The sequence below is a fragment of the Durio zibethinus genome, chromosome 23 (genome assembly GCF_047325235.1).
Source record: "Durio zibethinus cultivar Kanyao isolate XHJ-2024 chromosome 23, ASM4732523v1, whole genome shotgun sequence".
NCBI lineage: Eukaryota > Viridiplantae > Streptophyta > Magnoliopsida > Malvales > Malvaceae > Durio > Durio zibethinus.
Genome location: NC_143184.1, coordinates 8637731 through 8650971, shown reverse-complemented (window position 1 = coordinate 8650971; position 13241 = coordinate 8637731). Strand labels below are relative to the sequence as shown.

The window sequence follows — 13241 nt, the reverse complement described above, 5'->3', positions numbered from 1 at the left end:
GAAATCTTAAATAATTATAGAATATGGTCCTCAAGACCCTACCATATCACATTTTCCCCTTATTTAGCTTCTCAATATTTTAGAACAAGCTTCATCAATTGATCATCATTGTTTCCATTACTTGATCATCATCTAAAGGTTTTTTAGCGCCAACAAATTTTACCTATTACCCCACATGCCAGGCTTATCAACACTAATCATTTCAAAATAAATTTCATCTTCTATCACTTGGTCATCGTTCATAAGCTTCTCAGCACCAGTTTCGTCTATTGGCCCATATCATTTTCATCACTTAATCATAACTTATAGGTTATATCGACCAATACATCCCCGTATTCATCACTTGATTATACCACTTTTCAAGATTTACCTCATCTGTATTTTATTGTCCAATCCATCATCATATTCTCCATTTGATCACATCATATGTCCTTTCAAATCATCTTTTTAGGGTTCTACCATTTTTTCAATTTTGTTACCACCATCATCTTAGATTTCTCTTTAAAGGAATGCAAGACCTTTTTTATGCACATTGTCATTCATTCATCATCATTTCAATTGTTGACAAATATAATGTACTTATACATTTTCTTGATTTATTCGAGGGATGTAACAATAAGAAAATACAAGGTGAATTATGGTAAAGATAATCAATGAAGATCTATTTTGATACAAAACAAATGGGAAAGGAAATAAATTGGATCTATGTCATTGGGATGAATGGTATGTCCAAACGATGAATATTCAGACAATTCTCAACATTAATCTAGGATTATTTTTCAAAAACTCATTTCATTTATTGTTGAAGTCATTTTGAGCTTTGCGAACTTTGCTCCAGTCTTTGAAAGATCTTCATATGTCTTTGATCTTCCATTCATGTGAATTGTTTAACCTAGGTCTTTTTCTACTCAAATCACTTTTTCAGGTTTTCAATTTAAATCTTTTTTTTTCATTTTCTCATTTTTTTCCATTTTTCTTTTTTCATCATCTTCTTTTCTTCTTTTCTCATTTTTTAGCTATTGTTGATATCTTTCCACATATAAAACTTTAGAGCAATGTAGCATGATTTCGTTGTTTCATCATGAGCATGTCTTCGCCAACATATGATCATTCAAGTTGAGCATTCACACTTGGTCCAAATGGACTTTTCAAAGTTGTAATGTTGGTCAAGGTGAGGGGTCATAAATAGGCTCAAAACATGTATAAAAAAGGTTCAAAACCAAATGATCATTTGATGCAACTTGGCATTTTACCCCCACATCGTTTCACTATTTTTTTCTTTCCTCACACAAAAGATTCTCATTACTTTACCCCAAATCATGTATGGCATTTATTTTTCTTTTGCTTTTTTTTTTCTCTTTCCATCTTTAAGACCTTTTATGATTTTTTTTTCAAAAATTACCCTCAAGTGTAGAGGGTGATCCTTAGTTGGGGTTTTTTAGAAAAAAAATCATAATAGGCTCAAAGGGATAACAATAAATGGTTTTTCTAATGTTAAAAGAAAGATGGTCATTTTTCATCTCAATTGTGAATACTTTTCTTGAACATCATCTATTAACAAAGCTCATAAACATGTATAAAAGATTACACATCGTTAAGATATATCTATTTCACCTCTGATAACAGCTTACTTTTTTGCTCAAATGATCTCCTCATATTAACGTGGATGAGTTCTTAAAATTAAATCTCAGAATTATTGTTATCATTGTCTAAATATTCATCATTTGAAATTTGAGAATGGGAATGTAAAGTTATGAAAGATAACAGGGCATGGAATAATGGTCGAGTGAAAGAGAAAATGTAATGAAATGCATTAACTTGCCTTTATTAAGATGATAGCAAGTGAAATCATATTGCAAAAAAGAAATCTTAACATTACTTTAAAAAAACTCTTAGAATGACAAGTAGCATTCAACTAGTTTTAACATCCTCTTTAAAATCATGCCCCTGTGCAATTAGGTGAAGGATTTTTATCTCACCCCATTGATTCATTACGACTCTTCATATTCTTGATCCTCAAACAAAATAATTGGACTTTTCCTGCCGAGTTCTAAAGATACAGGTTTGACCATTTGAGCGACTGCTTCCATTATCATGCTCCCTGTTGTAGTGCTTATAGTAAAGGCAATCTTGTTAACATTGGGATGAAATGCCAAAAGAATCGTAACTTTCAAGCCCGATCCAATCATAATGTTCAAGACACCTGAAGAAAAACCAACCTTCCTACACACGTCAGCCAGCTCCAAACAGGTGATAGATACCAACTTGAAAGAATTCAGTATTGCAACAGAATCTATAACCAAAGTAAGATCTACTTTTCAGGTGGCCATCAACAATGGATAATTCCATAGAGTAATCAATCCAACGAGTTTAAGTGGTTTCTTAAGCATATAACTCTTTAAATGTTTCAATAGGAAGAGAGATAACAACCTTTTACTTCGAATCTAAACCTTCAATAAGGTACATATAGTATTCAAAACATCCAGCAACATCATCAATGTCCCAAGTTGCTTCATCAAGTTGTTTCTCGTAATCAATTGCTCAAGCTTTGCTAATTCAAATTTTCTCTTTGTTATCTTAAAAATGATGGCCCATAAATACTTAGCACGAACAGTGCCAGAAGCTGAAACCCAATCTTTGCCTTTATTTTTAGAAAGAGCTCTCTGAGTAGCAGCTACCGCAAGCTCCACATCTTTAGCTGTAGCTGCTGGAATATGATCGATGTTCTGTTCAATTACAGGATAGATAATTGAAATTCACTTTTTGAGAACAAACTCTCTCTACTCACTGTCGATGAGTAACATTCGACTCAAAATTTAGACCACCATATTAAATCAGTTTGCCCATTTTTTTTTAGTTTCACTCTCATCCTCAAACCAGTGTCTAATAAGCTTTTTTCTTTTCTTCTATGATCTTTCTCTAATCTTTGTACTCGTGTTCCCCTGTTGCTCTTCTTTGATCAAAACTTACAATTCCATCCTTGATTAACCGTTGCACCTCATACTTTAGAGTAGTATAATTTTCAGTGCAATGGTCAGCAATTCTATAGTGATAGTCACAGTGAACTGTAGGATCATACCACTTAGGATAAAGTGATTTGAATGGATACACACGGCTTGGAGGCAATCAAGTGGCTATTATAGAGCTCTTGGTATAACTCCATATAAGTCATGAGGATTGGATCAGATACAAGTTTTTTTCAAATAGTCCATTGCTCTCGTGAACCAATTTTCAGGCTAATAGGATGAATTTAGGGTCTTGCAGGAGTTTGACTGTTAGGGCTGTATATGGGAGCTTGGGGGATAAAAATGAGCTAGTATATGGATGAATTAGGTGGTTGTGAGGCTGGTTGGTATGGATAAGATGAAGTATTATTCACAGTAGGATTTTATAGAGAGTAATCTGAGGGTGGATAGGGTTGATATCCCCTAAACTATCTGTCAAAGCCTACAGCTTGAGTTTCAGTCTCTTTCTTCTTGGGTACCTTCTTGGTTTCTCCTCCTTTCAGTTCATCATTTTTAATAGCATTCTTAATGATTTCGCATGAAATCACTATGTCAGTGAAATTTTTTATTGCATTCCCTATCATCTTTTCATAATAAAGAGATTTTAAAGTACTGACAAACAACATTGTAGTTTTTTTCTCAGTCATAAGAGGTTGTACTTGAAAAACAATATTCTTTCACCTCTGGGCATACTCTTTAAAAGTCTCATTGGCCTTTTTCTCTAGGTTTTGTAAAGACAAACGATCAGGGGCTAAATCTATAATATGTTGATATTGACTAATAAAATCATGGGCCATGTCACTCCAGGAATGGATGCGAGTTCTGTCTAACTGGATATACCACCTAACAGCAGAACCAGTAAGATTGTCTTGAAAAACATGCATTAGTAACTTTTCGTCATGAGCATGGGCTGTCATCTTTCGACAATACATGGTAATATGAGTTTTTGGGCACTTTGTGCCATCATATTTTTTAAATTCTGATACTTTGAACTTAGGAAGAATGACCACATCAGGGACTAAGCAAAGCCCGACAGCATCAACTGAACCATAGAAATCAATTCCTTCCACAACCCATAGCCTTTGTTCTAGCATACTAATTTTAGAATTTTTTTTTAGTTTTCATTTTTATCTTTTCCTTGTCTTTTCCCTTCAGTTCATCCAGATCAGGGATTTGAATTGGTTGAACTACCTTTTCAATAAAGACAAGATTCACATAGCTATGGTAATGCCCTGGATTAGAAGCTGATGGCATTCCAGGATATGTAGGATATGTGAAATGTTGTGATGGAACCTCTTGTGTAGACTAGGCTTAAGGTGGATCAAAACCAGATGGATATAGGGGGTCAGTCATTTCTTACGATACAGGGCCTTGTTGGCTTGTGTTCTCTTCTACTCTTTTCCTTTTATTTAATTTGTTGAGAGTATCCAAAATTTTACTTAACTTATTCTCAATCTTGTCATGTGCTTTTTTTAGCTTTTTAAATCTGTGAGAGTTTTTCTGCTTTATTTATTTGGCTTTGGCTCTTGTGTTGTATTGATGGACATGGTTCTCACTAGATGGAGCTATCCTTAAACCTTTTGCACCACAATTATGATTAGAAATGCTATGCTATGCTTTATGTATGATACATTGATGTACGAATGAAATGTACATTTTCATGGATGAAATCTAATATGAAATGGATGTTAAAACATGATCATGAAAATAATACAGATGCACAAAATCTAACAAACAACATAATTAGTTTCACAGATGAACTAAAAGTGATGTCGATGCATAATGTTACATATGATAATGAAGATGATGCACAAAGACAGACAATCAGAATGATTAGATAAACACCCTTTTTGTGTCCTAGTTTCAGGGTATATCTATTATTGGGTAAAAAGGGCTTTATTTTAGGGTTAGACACTTCTAAGGTTCACTTATATGTAGTTCAAGGCTAAAGTCTAAAGGTTCTCAAATTGCTCCTTACATCATTGTCTGTCACAGACTAGTAAGGCACCCTAATCCTCACCTATTATAAGTTACAAGTGAAAAAAGTTCAATTTGAGTGGGAGTATTTTGCTAGTCACTGCGGAGGCATTAAACCTCACGAAAGCAATAGGTACTTTACTCCCTCCTAGAGGGATGGACGTCGAGTGTAGAGCTCATGTTATGCATATGTATATGAATGACATAATTAATAAAGTAAATAAACATGAATGAATAATAACATATATATACAAAAAGGTTCAATTTTATTAGGCTTTTGGATAACATAAATTTATTTACTGGCTTGACTCTCAGACTCCCCAGTAGAGTCACCAAGCTGTCATGACGTCTAGATCTGGGGATCTATCGCTAGACATTGACTTGAAGGAGTCACCACTAATCTTTTTTATCTAGGTACGATTAGCCACCTAAGGAATCTATCCTTATAAGGAACACCTAAGTTTAAGGGTCCCTAAAAGAATAGGTTCAGATCTACTAATCAAAACAGAGTTCGAAAGTTCGGTTACATGTGAGGAAGGTTATAGCACCCTCACAACGCCCATCGAAAGATGGTACCAACTTAATTTTGTGTTATCCAATAAGCTTTAAAAATTTACCAAGTAATTAATTATTAGAAATTATTCTCAATTAACTCTAATACTTTTAGCAAAAAATTGAAAAAATCTCCTCACCTTAAGAGTATGCAAGAAAACTAATGTTTCACTTGTAGAGACTCCATCGTCGGATTATTTAACATTAAAGAAAATTCAAGAAAATACAAAGAAAAGAAAAAAAATGATTGCTTTTGTGCAGGAAAAATTGATACTTTCAACTTTTCTCCAAAAATATTTTTTTAAAACTTTAATTTCGAGAAAAATTGATACTTTCAACTTTTCCTCAAAAACCATTTTTGAAAACTTATTTTTAAGGAAAATTGATACTTTCAACTTTTCCCTAAAAACATTTTTTTTTTGAAAACTTATTTTCAAGAAAAATTGATACTTTTAACTTTTCCTCAAAAATATTTTTTATTTTATATTTTTATATATTTTTAAACTTTATTCATGCAAAAATACTCTTAAAAATAAATAAAAACACAAAAAAAAAATGAAAAACAATTCGACTGAAGAGTTGGCGTGGCTCGACTTCAGATGTAGAAAGGCTGGAATGACTCAAAAAGTGATTGCACTACATCAACTACTTTTGGTGCTTCCACCATCAGCTATGGCTTCATCATCGTGAACTCCACGGCCATTGCTTTTTTGACTCTTTCGTTCTGGCCTCATGTAACTAAAGGAGTGGATGAGGGAAGAGAAAACAACATATGTTCCTCCAAGCAAAGGTGCCATATCAAACTTAAGATTCTTCTCAAAGTGCTTATTTATCGACTTTGTTAAGATAAGTATCATCTGATCGTAAATAAGCTCTAATTGTCCTTTTAATGATTCAAAAGGCTCATCTGTGCAAGCTACCGTCGATCCCTTACTACTTTTTCCTCCGCTTGAGTTGGATATCTTAACCCTCTTTATCCTTGTTGTTGATATGTAGAACTTCATCATATTTCGTCACTTCCTTCCACTTTTTCCCCACTTCCATCTAAGCAAACAAGATCCACTCAATCATTGCTAAACACTAGCATTGAAATCTTGGCACATGTAGTGTATCGTACTAACAGGTGAAAAAAAGGTCATGAGCTGATTCCTATAATTTCAAATTCCTGAGATGTGTCAGCCCCGCTGAAAAGTCTCCATCCCATGTATTCGATAGGAGAAGAACAAGAAGACAAAAAAGTAGATTCAAAAACCAAGAAGGTAATTCTAACGAAAAGAAAAGGCAACGCGATCCCAAAAACCAACATCACCAGCAATAGCGTCTGGCTTGATAACTGTCCATGCAATGCCGCGACCCCTTTTCATGGAAGACTTATTTGCTAATTTCTATCACAAACTGCTCATTACCTGATTTTTCAAATTTAAACGGTCTCTTAGTTTTATGCGTAACAGTTCTAAATAGCTGGTTATTGAACTCATCTAAGGAGCTAGTGATCATGATCTGAGCATTATTTCTAGCTTGCACAATTGAGGCCAACGAAATGGCAGATCTAATAAGCAATGGAGGCGCCAACAATTTAGATTTTGAGTATGCAGAATAAGCTAAAGAAAATGCAGAAAGCAACTTTAAAACCATGCCATTAGCCATATTTACTGAATGTGCGATCCCTTTAAAAAGTATTGGTGCCTCGATTTTGGTTTTTCCAAAAGCAACATCAGATCATTCTCATATCAGCTGAAATTTTACTTCTCACACTGACTTCTACTATGTCTCCTAGAACTAGCTCAGGTGCAAGAAGTATTGAAAAACAACCATTACGCAGTACAGTTACAATATCAGCTTGGTAGGCACATAGCTCTTCAAGAGCTTTTTCAGCATTTGTTTCCTTAATCACTCCTAAGAATCAATGAGACCTATTATCGAGTCTACCCCAAAGAAATCCAGAACCAAATCCAACTTTTGCAAAAATGTTCGATGCAGTTAAAAGTTCAGCACTAGCAAAAAATTAATTGAGACCTTTCGTCGATCTGCTCTAAGGAAATCCAGAACCTCCAAAACAGATCTAGCGTAAGCATTCTCCATTGAGGATAGATGAAATAAGCTTTGTTGTTTTCTGTTGGTTGATTTCCTTTTTTTTTTTTCTCATGGAGGATTCCTGGATGCATTCATTGATTTCAATGATATTATGAAACAAAATGGCCTGCTGTTTCTGCCAGTCTTTGGGTGAGTACTACATTAAGATTTAAGCCTAAAATTGCTTACTGCCAAAGCTTCATCAACATTTCATTTCAATTGCTGAATCATCAATTAACCAGGTAGATAAAAGGGAGATCCACTTTCAATTTGCTCTATCTGTAATCAAGTTGCTTGAATGCAGTGCCAAAGCACTCAAAGCATCAGCAGTTGCCTTTCGCATCACCCAATCAGTGCTCCCAAGTTAGAGTTTCGTAACTGGCTTGTAGGTAAGAGCTAATACAGCCCAGTAAGAGTGAAGGTCAGGATCAAAGAGAGAAAGTTTCCCGTCAAAGAGAGGCCTTGAGGGCCTAGTGGCGATGAGGGCTTCCCCATTTGGTTTGCTTCAGTTTTTTCTCCCCTCCCCCCCCCCCCCCCAGTTTTCGTAACTTTGTTGCTGTTTATAGGACCAAATCAAAAGAATTTTTGATCAGATTAAAGTCTTCATTTAACTGGGTTATCCAAAACTTAAGACTCATCCTACCTCATATTAAAACCTATAGGAACTCTATAACCTCCAATTTAGGACTAAAGATATAATTTTTTTTATCACTAAATCTTATTAAACTAATAATAAATCTAATAAAACAGATAAATCAACTAAAAAATCAAAGAAAAATAAAAAAATAAAAATAAAAGTCAATTGGGCCTGCTAGTTGGATCTTAAACCGGGTCCAATGGGTTTAGACCCAAACTCTATTGGACCAGGCCCAATGAGCTTGGGTTCGGACTAAATAGGGTGTCTACACTAAAGATTGCACCACTTCTGAAATCGCACAATGCTCAAAAAATGATCTAAGGAAATAGTACGTTGTAATTCTTTGGTAGCTAACCTCCTATAAACGGGTTCTTTGTTAAGATGAGAAAACGTTGCAAATAAATGAAATAGGATCTATCCATAGATGACAAAGGAGAAGATTGGAACAGATACTAAAGCATTAAGTGTAGAAACAGGTGGTAATGGATGGTGAAGCAAGGTTAAGTAAGAAAGAGAATAAGTCTAAGAAAAAAGATTTAGGAAAAGAAGATTGTAGAGAGAGAGCTTGAGAGAAAGTTATGAGAAATTTGCCAGTCCGAAAGTCTCTCATAAATTATGAAAACTTTTACTTATAGGTTTCAAGAATATAAGTTACATATCTTAAGTATTGAATAAGAATAATGATGAAAAGTGAGAGAATTGACTATTACAAAAAGTATAAATGTATTATTTAATAAGAGTTTAATTAGTGTTTTTGGTAATAGGTATAGTGATATAAAAGTTCATTATTTGTTTTAAAGTAAAAGAAGTACTCATATTTATGGAAAAGGTTAAAAGAAAACCTCTTAATTATCTCTATATCTAATTTACTAAGCCAAACTCTTCAGAACATCTCAATAGTGAAATTAACCCAAGAGCCCTATCATATTTCAGTTATTTTCACCTATTCTTTCATTAAAACAATATTCGGTGAAGCGTCTTTTGTGGAATAACTCTTAGTGAAGTAACTTATATTTCGAGAGTTTTTTGGTAAAGGTATTGGTTTTATTCCTTAAGGAAGTTGTTCCGAAAATAATTACTCCGTGTAGGTGTTGTTCTGCGAAAAAGTTGTTTCTTAAATAGTTATTTTATAAATAGCTATTCTGTAAAAAAGGTTGTTTCATGAATAGCTGTTCCATAAAATAATCTTTACTAAAACAGTTTTATCACCTATTTTAACTTATCCTTAATTTTAACAATTTTAAAGAAATTTTAAAAAATAAAATAATAGTAATCAAAATCAAACATCTACATTTTACCCTTTGCATGAGAATTCTTAGTATAAGAAGTTCTATGCGCTATACAATGAAAGGGTAAAAGTAAAATATATATTTATGAAAATAAAAAATATATATTTTAATTTTTTTTACTATATATCTATGAATTCTTTACCCCTTGCATGAAAATTGTTTGATGTAAATCAAAGAATGTTTCATGCATAGAATGATAAATTTTTAAAAGTTGTTAAAACTTTTAAATGCATAGAACAAGTAATGAACGTGTTTTCTTAGAAAACTAAGAGAACAAGAAATGGAAGTGTTTATTTAAAAAAAAAAAAAGAATAAGTAATAAAAATGTTTCCTAAAAAAATAGATGAACAAGTAATGGGAATGTTTCTTTAAAATATTGAAAAAATTAAAAAGAATAGGTAATGGTAGTATTTTCCTAAAAAATAGAAAACTATTAAAAGGAATAGGTAAGTAAGTGTTTCCTTAAAAAATAGAAAAATTATTAAAAAGAATAGGTAATTGGAGTATTTCCTTAAAAAATAAAAAAAATTATTAAAAGGAATAAGTAATGGGGTGATCTCTAGAATATATATATATATATATTTTAAATTCAATGAAACAACTAATGAGATTATTTCCTTTAAACAAGAATATGCACAAATTCAATGCTTAACAATAAAATTATTTTTCACGTAACAAAAATAAGGAGGAGTAATATATATAATTCTTTTTAGTAACAAAAAAAAAGTAAAGTATGTAATTATTTCTTTTATAACTTCTTTTTACAAGAAAATAAATAAAAGTTTTTAAGAATGATGTGACGTTTTAATGATCATAGTATGAGAAAAAGTACTCTATTTGGTAAGAATAGCACGCCATACATTCATTCAACCTTCTCTATGAATATAAAGTTTGGAGGTAACTCGTATAGTATCAAGCACCCTTATTGAAGACAAACTTTTGCATAAATAGGCTTTTCAATTATGTTGTTCACCCAATCTTCCCAACCTTGAACAAGTTGTGAATTTGATCTAAACTTACTAATAGAAAGTGGAAACTCTCAATGCTCAAACTTAAACTTTAGAATAGAGGAGCCTGGAATATAAACTTTATAAATCGATGTTTCAAAACCAATACTCTACTAAGAATAGCCAACAGGAGGACTTTGATAAGAAGAAATCTTTCTCTCATGCACTTGTTCCCAAAAATGATCTTTTCCTCCTTTTCTAATGATTTTATTTGACCAATTTTCAGGAACAAAAGGAAGTACACAACTCTTTCTAACGCGAATATATACTTTCTTTTCAAGATGTGCTTTTGGAATAGAATCTTTTGGAATACTATTTTTTCTCTTCTTTATAGGAGCTCGAGTATTGCAGGAAGCTGGCCATCATTAACTTTCGGCATTGAGATTGAAGAATACCTTCAAGAAATTGATAATACAATTCATATAAGTTTTTCTTAAACACAATAATTTTTTTATTTATTTAAAAAAAATAAAAAATAAAATACCCTAATAAAAGTAAAATAATGAAAGAAAAGAAATTTGCTAGAAGTCTTAAACAAAAAATAACTTGTTAAGAAATTATTCATACATATAGTTAATACATCATATAAAACATACTCATTAGACTAATCAATTCTCTCTTTTCTATAATAATTCACATGTATCACATAAAACAATATAACAAAAAAAATTGAAATATAAAATCTCATCCGACCAATATGTTAATAAATACTATTTTTTACTTGTTTTATGTTTTCCAATAAATAATAGTGTCAAACTTTAAAGTTTACTATTAAAACCATTCTTTGTTATCTAATGACTATATATCAAAACTATTATTAAAGCTAAAACTATCCATCGAATTTTTTTTATTATACACATAGAAGTTTTGATGGCATACATATTAGAATATCACAAACATTTTTTTTATTCAATTGATATAATGAGACTAATGCTGTCACACGACTTCCATAGCTCAACCATTTGCTTGGAATGGGTAAGCCAAAGATTTGTCGCAATGTAAAAAAAAATTTGAATAAACAAATGAAGATAGAACAAAAAGTAAAAAAAAAAAATGAATACTTGTTTAAAAGATCAAAAAAAATTTTTTTAAGAGAAACTAGACTTTCACTTTGAATTGAAAGCTTTCTCAATATAATTTTTATATTTATAGGATCAAAAGAATCAATTTCTTTAATAACAAATATTTATTTTCCTTATTTGAAAATATTTTTAATAAAAGCTCAAAATCTTCAATTTTTATTCTTCCAATTTCATCAGATTTTATTCTTAACAGATTTTAATACTTTTGATATCTTATACAAGATTCTACTATATTGCAATTAATTTATTCATTAATTTGAGTAAGACAAAACACTATTGAAAGGCATGATTAAATCTTTAAAAGAATTTTGGTTTGGTTCTAACACATAATAAGGTGAACAACATCAACCTACTAATTTTAACAATTTTTATTTTTAAGAATATGAAAAGAGTTGCTTTGGCAGCTACCATATTCCAATCAATGAGTTCTTAATATGAATATGCTTGTCCAAGTTATATAAACCTCAGTGAAGTCATCAAAATATAAAATGGATTCTTTGTTAAGGTGAGAAAGCATTGCAAATAAGAAAAACAGAATATGCTGGGAGATGACAGAGAGGAAGATTAAAGCAAACCATGAAGTATTGAGTGTAGAAGCATGTGGTAATGGATGGTGAAATAAGGTTAAGTAGGAAAAAGAATAAGGCTGAAAGAAAGATTTAGGAAAAAAAGATTGTAGAGAAAGAGCTTGAGAGAAAGTTATGAGAAATTTGCCAAAGTCCAAAAGTTTTTCATGAATTGTGAACACTCTTATTTATATGTTTCAAAATAGAAGTTACATATCTTGAATATTGAATAGGAATAATTGTGAGTAGTGGGAGAATTAATTGTTACAAAAGGTATAAATTTATTATTTAATGAGAGTTTAATTAGTTACTTAGTAATAGATATAGTGAATAAAGAAGTTCACTATTTATTTTAAAGAAAATGGAGAAGCACTCATATTTTAAGAAAATGTTAGGAGAAAACCTCTAACTATTTTCATATCTAATCCACCAAGCCAAACTCTCTGAAACATGCTAATAGTGAAAATAACCTAAGAACCCTACCATATTCCAGAGTTATTTCCACTTTTTCTTTTGTTAAAGTAACATTCAATGAAGTTTCTTTTTGTGAAATAACTTTTAGTGAAGCAACTTATGTTTTAAAAGTTTTTTGGTAAAGGTGTTGGTTTTGTTTCTTGAAGAAGTTGTTTCGAGAATAGCTATTTCATAAAAGTGTTGTTCCGCGAAGGAGTTGTTTCCTAAATAATTGTTTCATAAACAGTTGTTCTATAAAAAAGGTTGTTTCATGAATAATTGTTTAGTAAAATAACTTTTACTGAAATAGTCTCATCATCTGTTCCATTAAATAACCTTAATTGAAAGAGTTATTCTATGAATAGTTGTTCCATAAAATAACTTTTACTAAAATAGTCTTATCACATATTCTAACTTATTTTCAATTTTAACAACTTTAGAGAAATTTAAAAAAAAATTAGTAACAAAAGTCAAATATCTACACCTCTAATGTTAATTCTTTGATCCAAAACCTTTCCATATTATATTCTTTCATAATCCAAATCTCTAATCCTTCAGTAGCATTGGAAGCAGCTGCAACATCTATCTAAAATCTCATAA

At 31.4% G+C, this 13241-nt stretch overlaps 1 pseudogene; it reads right to left on the bottom strand.

Moving 5' to 3' along the window:
* Positions 1-1991: 1991 nt before the first annotated feature.
* Positions 1992-3922, bottom strand: LOC111313128 (aminoaldehyde dehydrogenase 1, peroxisomal pseudogene; annotated as a pseudogene).
* Between the last annotated feature and the right edge of the window lie 9319 nt (positions 3923-13241).